Source organism: Dipteris shenzhenensis, chromosome 4 (assembly GCF_047967505.1).
Source record: "Dipteris shenzhenensis isolate YYH24624 ecotype China chromosome 4, Dip_SZ_1.0, whole genome shotgun sequence".
Lineage (NCBI taxonomy): Eukaryota > Viridiplantae > Streptophyta > Polypodiopsida > Gleicheniales > Dipteridaceae > Dipteris > Dipteris shenzhenensis.
In genome coordinates this window covers 25,200,620-25,219,857 of record NC_141599.1, presented here as the reverse complement: position 1 = coordinate 25,219,857, position 19,238 = coordinate 25,200,620, and positions in this window count along the sequence as shown.

Genomic DNA, 19,238 nt, shown 5'->3' with positions numbered 1-19,238 from the left:
ATAGAATGTGTGTGTAGAGTAGTGGCAAAGCTCCGCTTGTACTTGCATAAGGCTAGAAATAATCCCTCTTAGAAATCCAAATTGCATGTTCTACATGCAAGTTCTACATACAACTCCTACATGCAACTCCTACATGCAAGTTGTACATGCAAGTTCTACATGCGAGTTCTACATACAACTTCTACATACAACTCCTACATGCAACTCCTACATGCGAGTTGTACATGCGAGTTGTACATGTGAGTTGTACATGCGAGCTCTACATGCAAGTTCTACATGTGAGTTCTACATGCAACTTCTACATACAACTCCTATATGCAACTCCTACATGGGAGTTGTACATGCGAGTTGTACATGTGAGTTATACGTGTGAGTTCTACATGCAAGTTCTACATACGACTTCTACATGCAACTCCTACATGCAACTTCTATATGCAAGTTCTACATGTAGAGAGAGAATGTGTTACAATTCCTACATGTAGAGAGAGAAGCTCTCTAACTTGTATAAATACCCCATAATGGAATGAAGCCCACATTCTTTCGGGCATTGTGTTGTGTTCTAGTTTGGTATCCCAAGCAATTGTCTCAAGTGTCCATGCTTCCTTCACTCCATGTCCAAAAGCATGTCCTAACCTTGCAACTCCTCCTCTCCCTCTCCTCCTCCCTCCTCTCCATCTCCTCCTCCCTCCTCCTCCTCCCTTCTCCTCCTCCCTCTTCCTCCTCCTCCTCCCTCCTCCTCCTTCTCCCTCCTCTCTCTTCTTTCCCCCATGCTCTTACACCTTCCTCTCCCACTCCTAGGCTCCCCCTAAAGCCTTAGTTCCTCAACCCTTAATCTCCATGATCTACAAGGGAGACGAGTTCTCCACCATGTACTCTACTCTAAACCTTGAAACCTCTTCTAAACTTTGGAACCTCTCTCTAAACCTTGGAACCTCCTTCTAAACCTTGGAACTCCTTCTAACCCTGGAACTCCTTCAAAACCTTGGAACCTCCTTCCAACCCTTGAACCTCTTCTAAACTCTGGAGCCTCCTAAACGTTGGAACATCCTTCTAATCCTTAAACTCCTCATAAACCCTGCAACCCTTAATGAAGGTGAAGCCTTCATTACCTCAACCATGATGATACGTGTTCCTTTTACACATGCATGCACTATGTCTCCTTATCACACTTAAGCCTATGTCTCTCACTGGAATAAGACTCGAGGTCCTAAGCTACATGTATACTACAAATGACAACCCCAATATATCTATAGGTGACAAAAAGCCTCGAAACCCTGCATATTGAGAATACCCTGCTCTTCCTACGAAAGCTGTAGGAAAGAGCAAACATTTGGCACCGCTGTCAGGGAGACTAGCATCTCAAGTAATGAGTAAACATATGCAAGTATATGTAAAAAAGCTAACTACTTCGAACTTTCATGAACATAACACTCAAGGGCAAGGAGAGTAAATTTTTTTCCATTTCTAGCCAAACATATCAACCCCAAGCATTAACCTTGGGTTACTACCTTGAGAGATTTTATTTATTTCTTAAATAGAAGCCACTTGATAAACAATCAGGCTAGGTAGTGGACATGAATGCGTAGAGCTTGCAATTTCGACCATTTCACCTTTTTGCAGAAGAGCAAACCGAGCTAACCATCAAAAGTTATGGCTTAGGAAGAGTTTAGGGTTTAACCCTAAACCTAAACTCATTTCCTATAAACACCCACTCCACCCCCTCATTCTTTATCTTTCACATTTTGCCTCCATCCTCTTCCCCATTCCGAGCCCTATGCAAGACACTCCTTCCTCTCCATCGACCACCACCCTACTCTCATCCTCACATGGTAAGTGACTTCGAGCCCATCTCACAGCAATAACCTAGCCATCCACCCACCGTCCATTGGTGCTCGACTATCCTGCTACATCAAGAAAGACTTGGAGAGCGTTCAAGTGACCACCTCTTCCTCCCATTGGATTTCTGTCAAAGTTTTCCATACTTCAAGTTTTTTTTCTTCTCTCTTTCCCAGCCCCCCTCCACCACCACCCTCTCCCCCTCCCCCCTCCTGCCCTCCCATTTCCACCATCTCTTTCTCCACTCCCCCATCTCCACCACACTTTCCCCCTTCCACCACCACCACCTCCCCCTCCCCCCTCCATCTCCACCACCCCCTCCCCCCCTCCCCCCCTTCCCCCTCCAACTCCACCACCCCCTTCCCCCTTTCCTCCCCCCCCCCTTCCCATCTCCACCAACCCCTCCCCCCTCCATCTCCACCACCCCCTCCCCCCTCCATCTCCACCACCCTTTCCCCCTTCCACCACCACCACCTCCCCCTCCCCCCTCCATCTCCACCACCCCCTTCCCCCCCCCCTCCATCTCCTCCCCCTTTCCCCCCTCCCCCCCTCCATCTCCACCACCCCCTCCCCCTCCATCTCCACCACCCCCTCCCCCCTCCATCTCCACCAACCCCTCCCCCCCTCCCCCTCCCCCCTCCATCTCCTCCCCCCCTCCCCTCTCCATCTCCACCTCCCCCTGCCCAATCTCTCTTTCTTTCTCTCTCTTTTTTTCTCTCTCTCCCTCCCCCTCTCTCTTTCTTTCTCTCTCTTTTCCTCCTCCTCTCTCTCCCTTTCTCTCTCTTTCCCTCCCCCTCTCTCTCTTTCCCTCCCCCTCCCTCTTCTCTCTCTCTCTCTCTCTCTCTCTCCCTCCCTCTCTCTCTCTCTCTCTCTTTTCTGCCTCTCTCTCTCTCTCTTTTCCCTCCCCTCTCTCTCTCTCTCTCTTTATCTCTCTCTCTTTCTCTCTCTCTCTCTCTCTCTCTCTCTCTCTCTCTTTCTATCTTTCCCTCCCCCTCTCTCTTTCTTTCTCTCTCTTTATGTCTCTCTCTCTCTCTCTCTCTCTCTCTCTCTCTCTCTCTCTCTCTCTTTCTTTCTCTCTCTTTCTTTCTATCTTTCCCTCCCCCTCTCTTTTTCTTTCTCTCTCTTTCCCTCCCCCTCTATCTCTCCCTTTCTCTCTCTTTCCCTCCCCCTCTATCTCTCCCTTTCTCTCTCTTTCCCTCCCCCCCCCCCTCTCTCTCTCTCTCTCTCTCTCTCTCTCTCTCTCTCTTTTTCCCTCCCCCTCCCTCTTCTCTTTCCCTCTCTCTCTCTCTCTCTTTCCCTCTCCCTTTCTCTCTCTCTCTTCTCTCTCCCCCTCCCTCTCCCCCCCCCCCTCTACTCTCCCCCTTCCCTCTACCCCCCGCCCCTCCCCTTTGTTCCACTCCCCCCTCAGAACCCTGCCTACCGCTGCACTACACAGCCTCGCCCGTGCTAGCCCGCATGCCCCACACCACTGCGCCATGCCTAGCACCACTCGGCTCGTCGCAACCTGACCTGCCACCCCGCCCATTGTGCCCTGCCTTGTGCCACCCCGTCGGCCTCTTGCCTGCCCCTGTGCCCTCCCCTTCCCCCTCGTAATTGTTTTCCCCCTAGCCCCCTCCCCTCTCCCCCTCGTGCCCTCCCCTTCCCCCTCGTTGCTGCTCCCCCCCAACCCTTACCCCTCTCCCATCCCCTACCCTTTACCCTCCCCTCTTCCCCCCGCGCCCTCCCCTTCCCCCTCACCACTACTCCCCCCCCCGCTCGAAAACCCACCCCCCACTGCCGCGACAGTTTCCCCCCCCCAACAAAAAAAAAACCTAACCCTACATTAGTTAACCCTAGGTTAGCTTACCTTGGTTAGGTTAGGTTAGTTTTGACTTTAGTTAGGTTAGTTTAAGTGTTAGTTACACTAAGTGGACCATCAGGTTAGTTGATTAGCTGAACTCACTGTGGTCATAGTCTAACCATGACAGGTTAGGTTAGACTAATTGATTAGCATCTAACTAGATAGTTAGGTTAGTTACACTAATTGGGCCAGTTAGGTCAACTAAATTGGGTCAGTTACTACCCCTCAGTTAGTCTTAAAGCCCATTCACACCAAACCTTAAGACCAAGGCCCCCCCTTAAAAGGCCAATTTTACCCCTAATTTAACCCCTCGTAACTCATCTGTTTGGGACCCAAACTAAACCCCATTTGAGCCCAGATTTCACACATGGAAACACCATTCTACGGGGTATTTTTCTAGCCCATTGAGCACCATTTTGGCATCCCTAGCACTCGCTCATTCGCACCCCCATGTGGGCCTCGTTTCGCACAAATTCGGTCATATCTTCACGTTGTGACCTCCGATTAATGATCCATCTACACCGGCACATTGCCCTACACATGTAGGACAATATTAGGCATATTATTAACATGACAGTCCCTACACCAACTAACAACATTCTAGCCCTCCCAACAAGACTACATCCATACCCGCACTTGTAGTAGAGACACCCTTTGTAGCTCTCATCCAATCTGCATGCAGCTATGTTTCGGCCACCGCCTCCAACTCCAACACTCGCTAAATCTGCATAAACTTCACTGCAACCACTGCCCCCGACAATACTCTACCTCGAATCCCCCCCTGAAATTCAATCACTCCCTTTAACTCATCTATGCCCCAACATGGCTAGATGTCATCGTGACAATGATGGGGATATCAACCTAGATGCAGAGGCTGACAATTTCTTTAATCAAAGAAATAATAACAATCAAGGCAGATGCCCCTTGGGAAAACTAGAACTTCCCAAATATAATGGTAGGAGAGATCCAGCCTGATTCCTCCAGCATTTTGATGCCACATGTCAAGTAGGTGGAGACTCGGGGGGGTCACTCATCATATGTAACCCTATCACGTGAGTTCAACAGAAGGATTTTTTTTATTTCTAAAATTTACAGAAATAAATATACATAAGGGACTATTTAAAATAGTTTTGGAAAAAATTTACAGATTTGTATAGAAAAGGGGTACATTTTATTCATGAAATCTTTTACAGATAAGGGACTTTAAATATAGGCCTTGAACGCACGTGATATAGAGGGTTTATACATAGTGACCCCCCCGAGGGTGGAGATCAATCCCATGAAACCAAGGTGGCTTGGTTTCCCATGGCCTTAACTGATGAAGCATCTGAATGGTACCTAGACCTTCTACTGGAAGAGCATGCCACATGGGACCTACTTCAAACAGTTTTCAAATGATGCTTCCAAATGGAGAGACGACAAGATAATCTTGCTCTCCAACTAAGCAAGATCGAACAAGGCTGACAAGAAGATGTACGCACGTACCTGGATAAGATGAAAAGATTTATCGCCAAATGTGACCCACACCCAGATGCAAAGTACCTCATGGCATGGTTCATTACAGGACTAAGAAAGAAAATCCGAAAGGATATGAAAAAGATAAGCAGCTCTGAAACATTCAGTGTTGCTCATGTGGCAACCATTGACATCGAGAATGGCATGAATAACTCAAACACTAGCAGTGATGACGGTAGATCTAGTACGTGAGATAAGCACTCAAAAAAGGGCAAATCAAAGTCCACTACAGAAACATCCAATGAATATCACCTAGAGGCCATGACCATGAAGCTAAAAGAAGACATAATGCAGGCCATGGAACAAAAACTTCACTTGTCTCAGCCACCAACTCAGACATATCCACGGCGAGAAAATGTTTGGTGTCCACACTGCATGGCCAATCATATAGCAAATGAGTGCCCAGTCCTAAGAGCCAAGATCACGAGCTAGGATCACTGCACAAGCAAATCCACCACCAAGGTTGTGGTGCCATATCTACCTCGTCGGCAGCCATGATGAGAACAATTGCATCTTCAACATGTGCAACAACCTGCCTTAACCTCAACAATACCAAGTGGCACCCATGCCAGTGTACAAGCAACCGGCACTTGCACAAGCGTCCCTAGCTCCAAGGCTAAATCTTGTTCCCATTCGAACACAAGTCCCACAACTACTCAAGAATCCAAATCCATGACCGTATCCAAGAGCACCAAATCCAGCTCCTTAGGCAGTTCCAATACATCAATTACAAGCCGAGGAAGTAGACTCGCCATTTGAGTATGAAGCAAAGTACCCAGTGTACTATGTAGAAGATGTAGAGGGTCTAATACCAGTTTATGCAAATCAAGTACATCTCAACACATCAGTCAAGTCCTACAGTTGTGGAGAAAATCACCAGATCACAGAGTGCCCTCATCGTGGTAGCCCAGCTACTTTCCAACCCCTCTGTAAAGATTGTGGCATAGGACATGCCTGTACGGATTGTCCCATGAAAAATAAAGGCCCAGAACAAATAGAGGTTAAGCGTGACATCCCAATCGGCATCATTGGGTGGACCATCAAAGTTTGGGTCTAGCAAGTGTAATATCACAACCTATAAATGTAATTACATGCCAATAGAAAGAGGCCACCAAGGACCGTGACATTCTCATCCAACCAAAGCGACTTCTGAGAAAGAAAGCACAAGTGCCTCCACCTCTGCCAAGCAATGAGCAGTTGAGCTCATCTACATCAACTCCCGAGCCTCAAATAAAAGAAGCTCCATACCCAAATGCAGAGGTGGAGAAGGCTCGTTTTCAAGCACTTCAACAATGGGTACAAAACGAACAAGCTCAAGTTGAGGCTAAGAAACAAGATCAAGACGCAATCCATGACTTGGCCCCACAAAGTATTGATACTGTACTTGAGCCTCTATTCCAACAACAAACTCCACAACATAATGTACCGCCACGTCAACTTGAAGCAGCCGGCGCACTCTCTAGCATCCTGAGTTGCCCTATGTCAATTCCCATCAAAATCCTCCTACGGAATTGTCCCAATCTCTGGGAAAGTTTCAAAGGATGGATTAAACTCACCAATCCCCCTCCACCTATGAACAAGATCAAAGATATCCCTGTGCGGATGGGTGAGAGAGATGACATACGCAACATTAATGTGCCTTTGATCCACAAGGCATGTAATGAAGTCCAAGCCATAGTGGATGGTGGAGCAGGTGTAAGTGTCCTATCAAAGGAGCTTTATGAAGAATGGGGTCTCCCACCGATGCAAAAGGCTAATTTCAACATACACCTTGTCGATGATTCACAGGCTAAACCCTTGGGAATAGTGAATGGCATATCCACAAAGATCGTAGGAGTTCACTTTTCCCTTCAATTCCCAATCTTGGATCTCCCCAAAAAATCCTATCAAATCTTACTAGGACATCCTTAGTTACGGGAAGCATTAGTCTGACTGGGAAACTGATAGACTGACAATCCAGAATCGAGACACCACAGTCAAGGTGAATGGGGGAGCAGGAGCTATAAAACCAATTGTACCTAGAGCATTGGATGACACATCTTCAATGACAATCTCAAGCAAATCAGCTCCCTTGCAATAGCATGCCATAGCGGGCAATTCACAAAGCAATGTTAATAACTGGATACAAAGATTGGTAACCATCGACAACTACCATTCATTAGACCCATCTTCTCACATATAGATGCTAAGGCACTATAGGTAGATCCTCCACTCACACATGAAGAACCAATCGATCTAGAGATGCCATTCTTTATGGCTGACCTCGAGTGGGATAATGAACCTGAAGAAGGTACACATACCAATGATGACGTAGATTTTCCTTGGGACCTTGAAATAGAGGCTGAGAATGCTGAAATTTAAGATCAAATCTTGGATAAGGACTTAGCCATTCTACATACCCTAATAGCAGTCAAGCTCCCAATAGATGAAACTCCAAAGTTGAATAACAGCAGAAGATCCCACAAAAAAACTGAAGAGGAAATCGCAAAAAAGCCAAGGCCGAGCACTTCAATGAATTCGAATGAGTCCAAACAAGGATCATTGAATTGTACCTTGCAAAGTTAGCTCCCTCAAAATCAAAACCACCGCCTCTTAAATGTGGTCCCTTGAGGGGCTGGAAGGAGTATGCATAGCAAATGAACCCTTACTTGGAAACACCTTACTAGTGGAAAAGTTATCCCATAGTTCCCAACGTAAGAAGTTTCGAAAATATAAGCCACATGTGCGAATAAATCTCAATCAAGAGACTTCAGAAAAAGAAAGTCAAAATGAGCCTAACAAATTGGTAAACAAAACGATGCCATGTAGTACACATGGCACACATTAGGCTAGTTCAACACCATTAGAGGCCGATCTTCGAGAAGTGCCAGAATACTTCAAGAATTACACAAGTGGTAGTGTGCCAATAGCAATGCCAAGACCACTAAGAGAATCTAAAGTCCAAGAAATTGATAGCATTGGAGAAACTCCAATCTATGAGGGACCGGCAAAAACACACACAATAAACCTCACCCTTGAAGGGAAGGAAGAAAAACCGGTACAACTACCAGACTCCAATGTGAGCTGCATTATCAATAAAGAATAATTACTGTGTTTGAGACAATTCTAGCAATGCAATAGAAAAAACAAGTAGGGTTTGATGCTTACTTCTCATAATATGCTGTAAAAATAACTCGTGCATCATTCATAGGAACGTGCTTCAACCACTTGCAAACATCCTCTATGGTTTCTTCTTTGTTGCTAAGCACTTCCGAAATATGAGGATCGAGCATATATGAAACGATTTGTATATTTTGCGAAAAATTTGCTATAACATTACTATATTTAAAAAAAAGGTATTAGCTTCTTGGGTTTAATTAAAATAAGCAAAGTATAAAGCCAAGGAAAAGGCTGCATCAAACCTGAGGGTGGTTGTAATGACTTTGACATTAACCTCTTTCTTAGGATTCAAGAGGATTGAAATCTCTTCACCAAATTCAAAAAAATGAGGTTGTTGTCAAATTAACAACATAGCGGTGAATGAACTTCGAATCTGCTCCAATAGATTCATATTTTCATGACTCATCTTATTGAGAGAGTAGTCTACATCATATTCTTCTTCACTTGCTATGTCTTCTACATCCTCCTTCTACTATAAAAATATAAAAAAGTTATGCGATGTACACATCCCAAATAAAGGCTTAAACAAGCAGATAAGGTTTCATACATGCTTTCATTAGAGTGAGTCTCTCCTCCGCTTGGAGCAAAAATTTAAAAAGTAAGGTTTCATACATGCTTTCATTAGAGTGAGTCTCTCCTCCTCTTGGAGGAAAAATTTAAAAAGTTATGAGATTTACACATCCCAAATAAAAATAAAGGTTTAAATAATCATAGAAGTATAAAGATAGCATGCTTTCATTAGACTCAGTCTCTTCTCCTCTTGGAGGAAAATATAAAAAAGTTATGAGATTTACACATCCCAATTAAAGGCTTGAACAAGCATACAAATATAAAGATAAGGTTTTATACATGCTGCAATGTAGTCATATTTTCAAGTTGTTTCCCAATGTTGTTTCCCAATGGTAGTAATAAGACGCTGAATACTCTTAGCCCAAAATGCTAACAGATCGGCTTCTGTATATGATTCCATTTTGATTGGTAACTCCAAATCAAAAATCTTTCTAAGAAACAACATGCAGCTGTAGGCAACTCTCCACCCACAGCTGTGCCCATCTTTTTGCTCCACTGGCAGACATCTTTTGAATTCTACTTGATCTTGTTGCTCCGTGGTTTGTTATGATAGCAGATACTAGCCGATATGCAGCACTGTCCATCATGACATATTAAATATATTAATATGTCATGATCATAAGATACAAAATAAGAAAGTATCAAAAATATTAAGAGAATAATTACCTTGGGGAGTTGGCATGATAGCCTTCCATTGAATTCACAAACCACAAACGGTTGAGTTCAAGGTCCCAGATGATCAGACTCCAATGTGAGCTACACGACCAAAATAAAAATGATTATTATTCTACACAAACTTGCCAAAGAAATAGTAAAAATAAGGTTAGAGTTGATACAATTTACGCCTCATGATAAGGCATTAAATCTCTCTCTTAATCTCTCTCAGCCTTCCTCCCTCCCTCCCTCCCTCCCTCCCTCCCTTGGTGGCCACGGCCGCGAGAAGTCTCTCTCTCACTCTCTCTCTCTCTCTCTCTCTACCTCCCTCTCTTGGTAGCCAAGTTTCATTCTCTCTCCCTCTCTCTTTATCTCTCTGTCCCTAAGTCTCCCTCCTCTCTTCTCTCTCTCTCTCTCTCTCTCTCCCTCTCTCCCTCTCTCTCTTTCTCTCTCCCTAAGTCTCCCTCCTCTCTTCTCTCTCTCTCTCTCCCTCTCCCTCCCTACTCTCTCCCTCCCTCTAGCATAGAAGTTTCATTCCTCCCTCTCTCTCCCTCTCTCTCTTTCTCTCTCTCTCTCTCTCTTTCTCTCTCTCTCTCTCTCCCTCTCTCTCTTTCTCTCTCCCTAAATCTCCCTCTTCTCTTCTCTCTCTCTCTCTCCCTCTCCCTTCCTCTCTTTCTTTCCCTGCCTACTCTTCTAGTAGAGAAGTTTCATTCCCTCTCTCTCCCTCTCTCTCTTTCTCTCTCTCTCTCTCTCTCCCTCTCTCTCTTTCTCTCTCCCTAAGTCTCCCTCTTCTCTTCTCTCTTTCTCTCTCTCCCTCTCCCTCGCTCTCTTTCTTTCCCTCCCTACTCTTCTCTCTCATTGCTGTGAGGAGACTCTCTTCTCTCTGTCCTTCTCTCAGCTCTCTCTTTCTTTCCCTCCCTACTCCCTCTCTCTTTCTCTCCCTCCCTACTCTTCTCTCTCATTTCTCATTCTCTCTCTCCCTTTGGCGGCCACGTCTCAGCTCTCTCTTTCTTTCCCTCCCTACTCTTGTCTCTCATTTAAGGAGCCCCTCTTCTCTCTCTTAATCTCTTGTCTCTCTCCCTCCCTACTCTTCTCTCTCATTTCTCATTCTCTCTCTCCCTTTGGTGGCCACGGCCCCGAAGAGCCCCTCTTCTCTCTCTTAGTTTCTCTCTTTCCCTCTCTCCTCTTGCCACGTTTCATTCTGATAAACATCTCTCTCTCTCGCTCTCTCTCCCTCTCTCTCTTTCTCTCTCTCTCCCTCTCTCTCCCTACTCTCTCCCTCCCTCAAGTAGCCACGGCCACCAGGAGACCCTCTTCTCTCTCTTAATCTCTCTCCCCCTCTCTCCTCTCTCTTTCTTTCCCTCCCTACTCTTCTCTCTCATTTAAGGAGCCCCTCTTCTCTCTATGAATCTCTCTCTCTCTCTCCCTCTCTCCTTTCTCTCTTTCTCTCCCTCCCTACTCCTCTCATTTCTCATTCTCTCTCTCCCTTTGGTGGCCATGGCTGCCAAGAGCCCCTCTTCTCTCTCTTAATTTCTCTCTTTCCCTCTCTCCTCTCTCCTCTCTCTTTCTCTCCCTCCCTATTCTCTCATTTCTCAAATTTACAAACTCAAATATAAATAAGAAACTAATTAAAATAGAACTCAAAAACTCAAATAAGAAACTAATTTAAAAAGAATTGTAATGCCTTCTAAAAGACCCCCCTCCTCAAATACTTTAACAATAAACTAATTGAAAAAGAATTGTAAGTAAAGAAAAAGAATTACAAGACGAATTTTAAGAAATAGAACTCAAAAACTTTAACAAGAAACTAATTGAAAAAGAATTGTAAGTAAAGAAAAAAAATTACAAGACGAATGAAAAAGAATGCAAGTACCTGGAAAAAGTAAAAAAAGTAAGGCTACGCTTATCCTTTCTCTTCAGCTCTTGGTTGCTTCAATGAAATGAAGAGAGAGTGAGAATGAATGAATGGAAAGAAGAGTATATATAAGAAAAACTAGCCCACTCCTCCTACACATAAATTTGAATTTTCAAAAAAGAGAGGGAAATTTGAATTCATTATAAATTTGAATTCAAATTTGTGTTCAACATTCTTCTCATACTTTCTTCTCGTACGTTCCTTTTGAATTCAAATTTGTGTTCAACATTCTTCTTGATACTTTCTTCTCGTAAGTCCCTTTCATTCTTCTCATAAGTCCCTTTCATTCTTCTCATAAGTTAAATCTTATTTGTCGCTCTTGCTCATGATAGTAATCTTATTTGAGCAAGAATCTTATTTGTCGCTCTTGCTCATGATAGTAAGTCAAATCTTATTTAAGCAAGAATCTTATTTGTCGCTCTTGCTCATGATAGTTCTACTCTTAGTTGTAAGAATTCAAATTTGTGTTCAACATTCTTCTTGATACTTTCTTCTAGTAAGTCCCTTTTATTCTTTTCCTAAGTCAAATCTTATTTGTTGCTCTTGTAAGAATTCGACCTCTCTCCCTCTACTCCCTTGTTTCTCTCTCCCTCACTCTCTCTCTCTCCCATACCTTCCCCCTCCCTCTCTCTCTCTCCCTCTGCTCACTTTCTCTCTCACTCCCCTCCCTCCTCTTCCCTCTCTCTCCTTCGGCTCCCTCCTCTCCTCTCCCTCTCTCCCTCTCTCTCTCTCTCTCTCTCTCTCTCTCTCTCTCTCTCTCTCCTCCCTCTCCTTTCGCTCCCCCCCCCGCTAGCCCCCCGTCCCCCTCCCACCCCCTTCCCCCTCCACCCCCCCATCCCCCCTTCCCCCCCTCCCCCCACCCCCCTTCCCCCTAGAGGGGGGTGCCAGCCCCCCCCTCCCCCCTTCCCCCCTCCATCGGGCTAGCAGCCTGCCAGCCCCCCCCATCTTCCCCACCCCCCCTTCACGGGCTGGCGGCCCCCCCACCCCCCTTCCCCCCCCTCCACGGGGCTGGCGGCTGTGGCTGCCAGCCCTTCCCCCCCTCTTCCCCACCCCCCCTTCGCAGCCGCCAGCCCTTCCCCCCCTCTTCCCCACCCCCCCCTTCCCCCCCTTCCCTCGGGCTGGCGATCGCGCCGCGCCGCCCCCACCCCCTTCCCCCTCCCCGCCTTCACCCCCGCCCCCCCTCCATGGGCTGGTGGCCGTGGCTGCTAACACTTTCCCCCCCTCTTCCCCCGCTCCCCCCTTCCCCTGGGCTGGCGGCCGCGGCCGCCAGCCCCCCCCTCTTCCCCACCCCCCCTTCCCCCCCTCCTCCCCCCCCCTTCCCTCAGGCTGGCGGCCAGCCCCTCCCACCCCCTTCCCCCTCGCCCCCCCCTCCATGGGCCCCCGTGCCCCTCGCACTCCCTTCACCCTCGTCCCCCCCTCCACGGGCTGGCGGCCGCAACCGCTAGCCCTTCCCCCCCCCTCTTCCCCACCCCCCCTTTCCCCCCCCCCTCCCCCCTTCCCCCCCTCCAAGGGGTTTGGCGGCCGCGGCCGCCAGCCCCCACCCCCCCTTCCCCCCGCGCCCCTTCCCCCTGGAGGGGGCGCAGCCCCCCCCTCCCCCCTTCCCCCCCTCCGCCGGCCGCTAGCCCCCCCCCTCCCCCCTTTCCCCCCTTGCCAGCCCCCCGCCCCCCTCCCACTCCCTTCCCTCTCCACCCCCCCATCCCCCCTTCTCCCTGGAGGGGGCCGCCAGCCCCCCCCTCCCCCCTTCCCCCCCCACCAGCCCCCCCCCCTCCCCCCCTCCGGCCAGGCCCCCTTCCCCCCCTCTAGGGCGGTCGCCACCCCCCCCTTCCCCCCCTCTAGGGGAGGCTGTCCCAGCCCCCCCCTCCCCCCCCCGCCCCCCTTCCCTCCTCCTTTCCCCCCTCTACTCTGCCCCCTCGTCTCCCTCCCTTCCTCCTCCCTTCCCTCCAGCCCCTCCATCCTCTTCTTCTCCTCCCCTCCCGGCAGGAACCTTTCTCTCTCTAGTTCCTCTCTCTTCAAATTTTAAAAAAAAAATCTAGATAAAGAATTAATCAAAAAATTTTGCAAGTACCTGGAAAAAGATTGTAAGTTTGCTCTTTCTTGCTTTCTTGCTCTTCCTTCCTTGCTTTCTTGATCGTCCTTGCTTTCTTGCTTCAATGAATGAAATGAGGGGAGAATGAATGAAGAAGGAAGACGATATATAAGAAAAATTAGGTTTCCTCCTCCTCTCCTATTGGCTTTCCATTCCTCCCCTCTCTCCTATTGGCTTTTCATTTATCCCCTCTCCCATTGGCTCCCATTACTCCCCCTCTCCCATTGGACCCCCATCCCTCATCCCAATCTTCCATTAGCCCTCCCCCCATCCATCCATTTCTTCTTCCTCCCCATTGCCACCACTCCCATCCCACATTTCCACCATGTCCCATACTCCTCCCATTTCCCAAAATCCCATATTTCCCCATCTCACCCTCCTCTTTTTCATCCCCTATTAACTCCCCTCACTCATTTCACTCCCTTATTATCCTACTCCCCTATTACCTTCCCCTCTCCCATTCCATTCTTCCCTCCCCACTCTCACTTCCAGTTCCCATTACTCACTTGCCATTTGAAAACTATTAATATATTATTATACTATTTTTTATACTTATTATCATACACCCCTATTACTTCCCTCTCCCATTCCACTCCTCCCTCCTCACTCCCACTTCCACTTCCCATTACTCACTTGCTATACACATTTGAAAACTATTAATATATTATTATATGATTTTTTATACTATTTGCAAACTTACATGTGGACAAAATCATAGGTGTCAAAGCGATCCTATTGTGGTCATACAACAACTGTGCTTTTATTCAAGGGCGTATTTATCCTCATCAACAAGCTTATTTACTCAAGGTATGAAGTGCATAATTTGTGCACTAGGTGTTTACTTTGTTGTATCAAAATTGTTTGCCACACACACACACATATACACATACCGAGAATTTTCTAATATTATCGCATCTACATTTCTCTGATGGGCACAAAACTTTGTACACGCCTCAACCTAGGTCGTATTGACTTGCATACAAAGTGGTGCACCCATCCCATAAGTACTTGTTCAGATAACACACCTCCAAATGTATTTTATGACGATTGTGCATAACACTAGGAACAAAATGGTGTATAATGTGAGATCGACTATGCAAAGCATATCCAATGGACACAAGACTTTGCACGTTCCTCAACCTAGGCAGTATTGACTTGTGTGCAAAGTGGCATCCCCATCCGATAAGTACTTGTTTGAAAAATACACCTACGATCCTGTTTTTTGACGGTTGTACATGACACCAAGGCCAAAAACGGTATTTAATACTCAATCTACCATGTAAAGCATATCCAATGGGCACAATACTTTGCACGTGCCTCAAAAGCGGTGGTATGGTATTCCATGCAAAGTGGAACGCCCATTCAATAAGTACTTTTTAGAATATCACACCTAGGACCATGTTTTTTATTGGTTGTTGTCCATGACACTAAGGCAAAAACGCTGATTTATGCTTAATCGACAATGCAATGCATATGCGAGATTTGCGTGCAAAGTGGAGCCCCCATCCGATAAGTACTTGTTTGATTAACACACTTAGGACCGTGTTTTTTCATGGTTGTGCATGACACTAAGGTAAAAACGGTGTTTTATGCTTGATCGACAATGCAAAGCATATCCGATGGGCACAATACTTTGCACACACCCTCAACTAGGTGGAATTGTCTTACCTGCAAAGTGGCACTCCCATCCCATAAGTGCTTGATTGGATAACATACCTAGCAGCGTGTTTTTTTACGGATGTGCATGACACTAGAGCAAAAATAGTATTTAGGCAAAGGTTTCAATAGCGATGTCTTGTCAAGTGTGGATGAGTTCATGCATATTAACAAACCTGGTGTCAATCAAGCTTGTGGATTTGTGAAAGCCATGCAAGATGTCCCAATGAGTGATGTTCTCTCAGGAGTGGAAGAGTTTCAAGGTTCTCAATACTCTCATAGAATATTGAATTCATTGAATGGTCCTAAGAGTATGTTAAAAACGAGGATGAGATCAACAGAGGATTATTTAATATTTAACTTTGATTGTGATATGGACAAGGATGCAATGACCAATCATGGATGCTTGGTTACAAACAAATGTGAGGAGAAGAAGTGCATAAGTGACAGATAACAACGTGCACGAGGAACGAAAACAGTCATACATATGCATGAAGAGAAAGCGAATCCAGGCAGATCCACAAAAGCAACCAAAGAGGAAGAGAGTAATGAAGGAGGAGAACATGTTAAATGCATTGGGATATCTATGTTGCAAGCGAAGATGTATGCGCCAGACATCAGGGAATGTAGAGGACACGTGTGGCAAAGAAGAGGAAGCGAAAGAAATGAATACCTTCTCACAAGTCTCTCTTGCTTTCTTCAGAATGGCAATAAAAGGCTAAGTTCAAGACAAAAGGTAAAACCTCTCGTAAATGGAAAAAGGATTTGCAATAAGGCATATCGCAATATTACTGGATTATCCCATGGTACATATTGGGATTTAGTCACCAAGGCAAAGGCCGGCAACAAATTTAGCATTCACGGTAATAGAGGAAGGTCCAAATCAAGAATCTCAACTGTCAGGGCAGCAGCAATTTTGCAAGACTTTATACATGAAAATGCTTTACCTCAACCCCATATATCTACCAAACTCCCTAACGGTGATGCGATCACTGAAAAGCACCTTCCAATGGGCTTGACAAAGCTCGAAGTATTTGACTCTATTGCAGAAAAGCAAAGGCAAAGAGGGGATGCCATAGCTTCTTCTCATACTTTGTATACTCTTTGGAAGAAGAACTTTGGATATGTTAAAATCCCAAGGAGGCAAAAAATGTCAAAGTGCAATGTCTGTGATGATTTAAAGTGAGCGATTGAGAGTGCAACATGTCCAAATCAAAGGGAATTATACAAAAAAAACCAAAAATCTCATCATGACCTTATTCTACATTCCAGACAAAAATATGCATTTTGGAAGGAGCAAGCTATTTCGCATCCCGATGACTACATGTGCCTTATTGTAGATGGCATGGATCAGAATACAACAACATTGCCTCGTTTTGTTGCCCCGCCACCTAAATTACAAGGAAAGCACTTTCTAAAGACACATCTATGTGGAGTGTTAGTGCATGGAATTAAGTTCTTTGCAGATATATGGATTGATTCCTTGCATCTACATGATAGCAATCAAGTTGTAACATCTATTATGAAGGCAATTTGCAATATACATGCAGAAAAAGGTCGCCTACCACCGACTTTGAGAATACAAGTTGATAATTGCTGGCGAGAAAATAAGAATGTACTCATGTTTGCATTCTGCTCCATGCTAGTTGCTCATCGAATCTTCAATGAGGTCGAATGTGGATTTTTGTATGTTGGGCATACACATGAGGATATCGATCAGGTTTTTAGCACAGTCTCAAGGGAGCTTAAATGCAAGGATGTGGAGACAATAGATGACTTTGTAAGAAGATGTGGCAGGCAAGTTGGTGGATGTAACTCGGGGGGGTCACTATGTATAAACCCTCTATATCACGTGCGTTCAAGGCCTATTTCTAAAATCCCTTATTTGTAAATTTTTCATTAATAAAATGTACCCCTTTTCGATACAAATCTGTAAATTTTTTTCAAAACTATTTTAAATAGTCCCTTATGTATATTTATTTCTGTAAATTTTGGAAATTAAAAAAATCCTTCTGTTGAACTCACGTGATAGGGTTACATATGATGAGTGACCCCCCCGAGGGATGTAAGGAAAGTACAGTATGTGAGAGGCTTGAAAGAATGTATGATTAGAAGAGCTTCATTCTACCTTTCATACAAACGGGTGGTGATGCATTGACAGGTCATACCAATCCACACTACTTTCGTTTTTTTTTTAAAGATGAAAAACCTGTAATGCAATGGCAACAGTATTCTCATGATACAAAATGGGAACCTGAAGAACCTTACAGTCTCTTAACTTTAATTCCCAGCAAGGAAAGGTATCCAACATGGGCTCCTATACAAGAATTCAATGAGAGGTCTAACTATGAAATAGAAGGACTAAAAGCATTTATTACATACAAAGAGGCAATGCTCCGGAGATATCCTGATTCGAAGCCTACTTGGAGAGAACACACTACCACTGTAATTAACAAGACACGAAATTTAATAAAGGACCTTGAGAGAATGCGAGGCTCAAAGGATGTCAAGGAAGAATGCAATATGTTTTGGCCAAATGTTCATAATGATTTGCACCCAGCTCCAGTCTTTGAAAATGAATTTGTATCATTACTCCCACGTCCATATTGTGGACCGAAGAAGAGAGAGTTTATGCCACTAGTAGATATAGAGGTCGATTGTTTTGTTGTGGTTCGACCATCGGATGATGAATATGAGAATGTGATGTTTTGGGTTGTAAAAGTAGTTGATGTGCAAAGAGATGACCAAGGGAGAGCTATAACATTTACAGCGCTGTGGTATGAGCCAAAGGGCAGGAAGGAAAATATGGATAACAACACATTGTATACTAATTGTATAATGAAGGAGTGGGTCCCAAATGATGAAGCGGTCTCTCAAGTTTCGACGGAGACAATCATAGTGTCTTGGCATTCAAGGGCAAAGAAATCAAAGAAGCGCATGGGATATGAGGTAGAAGGAAAAATAAAAATACCACAGCAAACTATTTTGCATATACACGAATTTTTAAGGATGCTCGCCATGGAGGAAGTAGAAGGAGACAACGCAAATGAAGAATGTCCATGATTAAAGCTTTGTATTGAAGTCCATTGAAGGATTTTATTTGGGTACTAGGCAAGAAGGCAATCCAAGACAATTATAATCAGAGTCATCACCTCCTATGTTAAATGAGAGTCAAAATATGCACTGGATGTCACCCAAGGGTACTTGCTTGCCAAGACAATAGGGAGTTAATGCAGATGGCACCTGGCAAGGGACTATCACATTGAGCAACAAGACAATGGGGAGTCAATGCACCCAAGGGGCAAGGCTTGGTAAGACAACTTGTGGGAGTTAATGCAGATGGCACCTGTATTTTGCACTGGATGTCACCCAAGGGTCAAGGCTTGGCAAGACAATAGGGAGTTAATGCAGATGGCACCTGGCAAGGGACTATCGCATTGAGCAATAAGACAATGGGGAGTCCATGCACCCAAGGGGCAAGGCTTGGCAAGACAAGTGGGAGTCAAATTATGCAGATGGCACGAATTGAGTCTCTTTAAGAGCAACAATTTAAATTGTAAACATATGTTCAATCTATATCATTTTGGATATAAAGACTCTAGCTGAGAGCAACGTCTCTCAATGCAATCATATAATAATAGCTATAATTATTATTATACCTCTTTGGTTCAATACAAAACTTGGGTCTTATGGCATCATGTCTTTTTTCTATTTGTTAAAAGTTTTAAAAAATTTTGTGCATATTGCGAGTGATAATGTTATTTTCATGAAATATTTAAGTCTCCTTTCATGGATTTATAAATTTATCATGTCAAGGAAAAACATCAAGGAAAAATATTAAAAATAATTAAATTAACAAATAACTTAGATATAGCTAGAATTTCTAATAAAGGATTATTTCAAATTTTTGCATGTTGGTGCAAAAATATAGATTGAAAAAACCATATTTTTATGTGAATATGATAGTGCCACAAAGTAAACTTTTGATTTGGGAAGAATATTTTCAG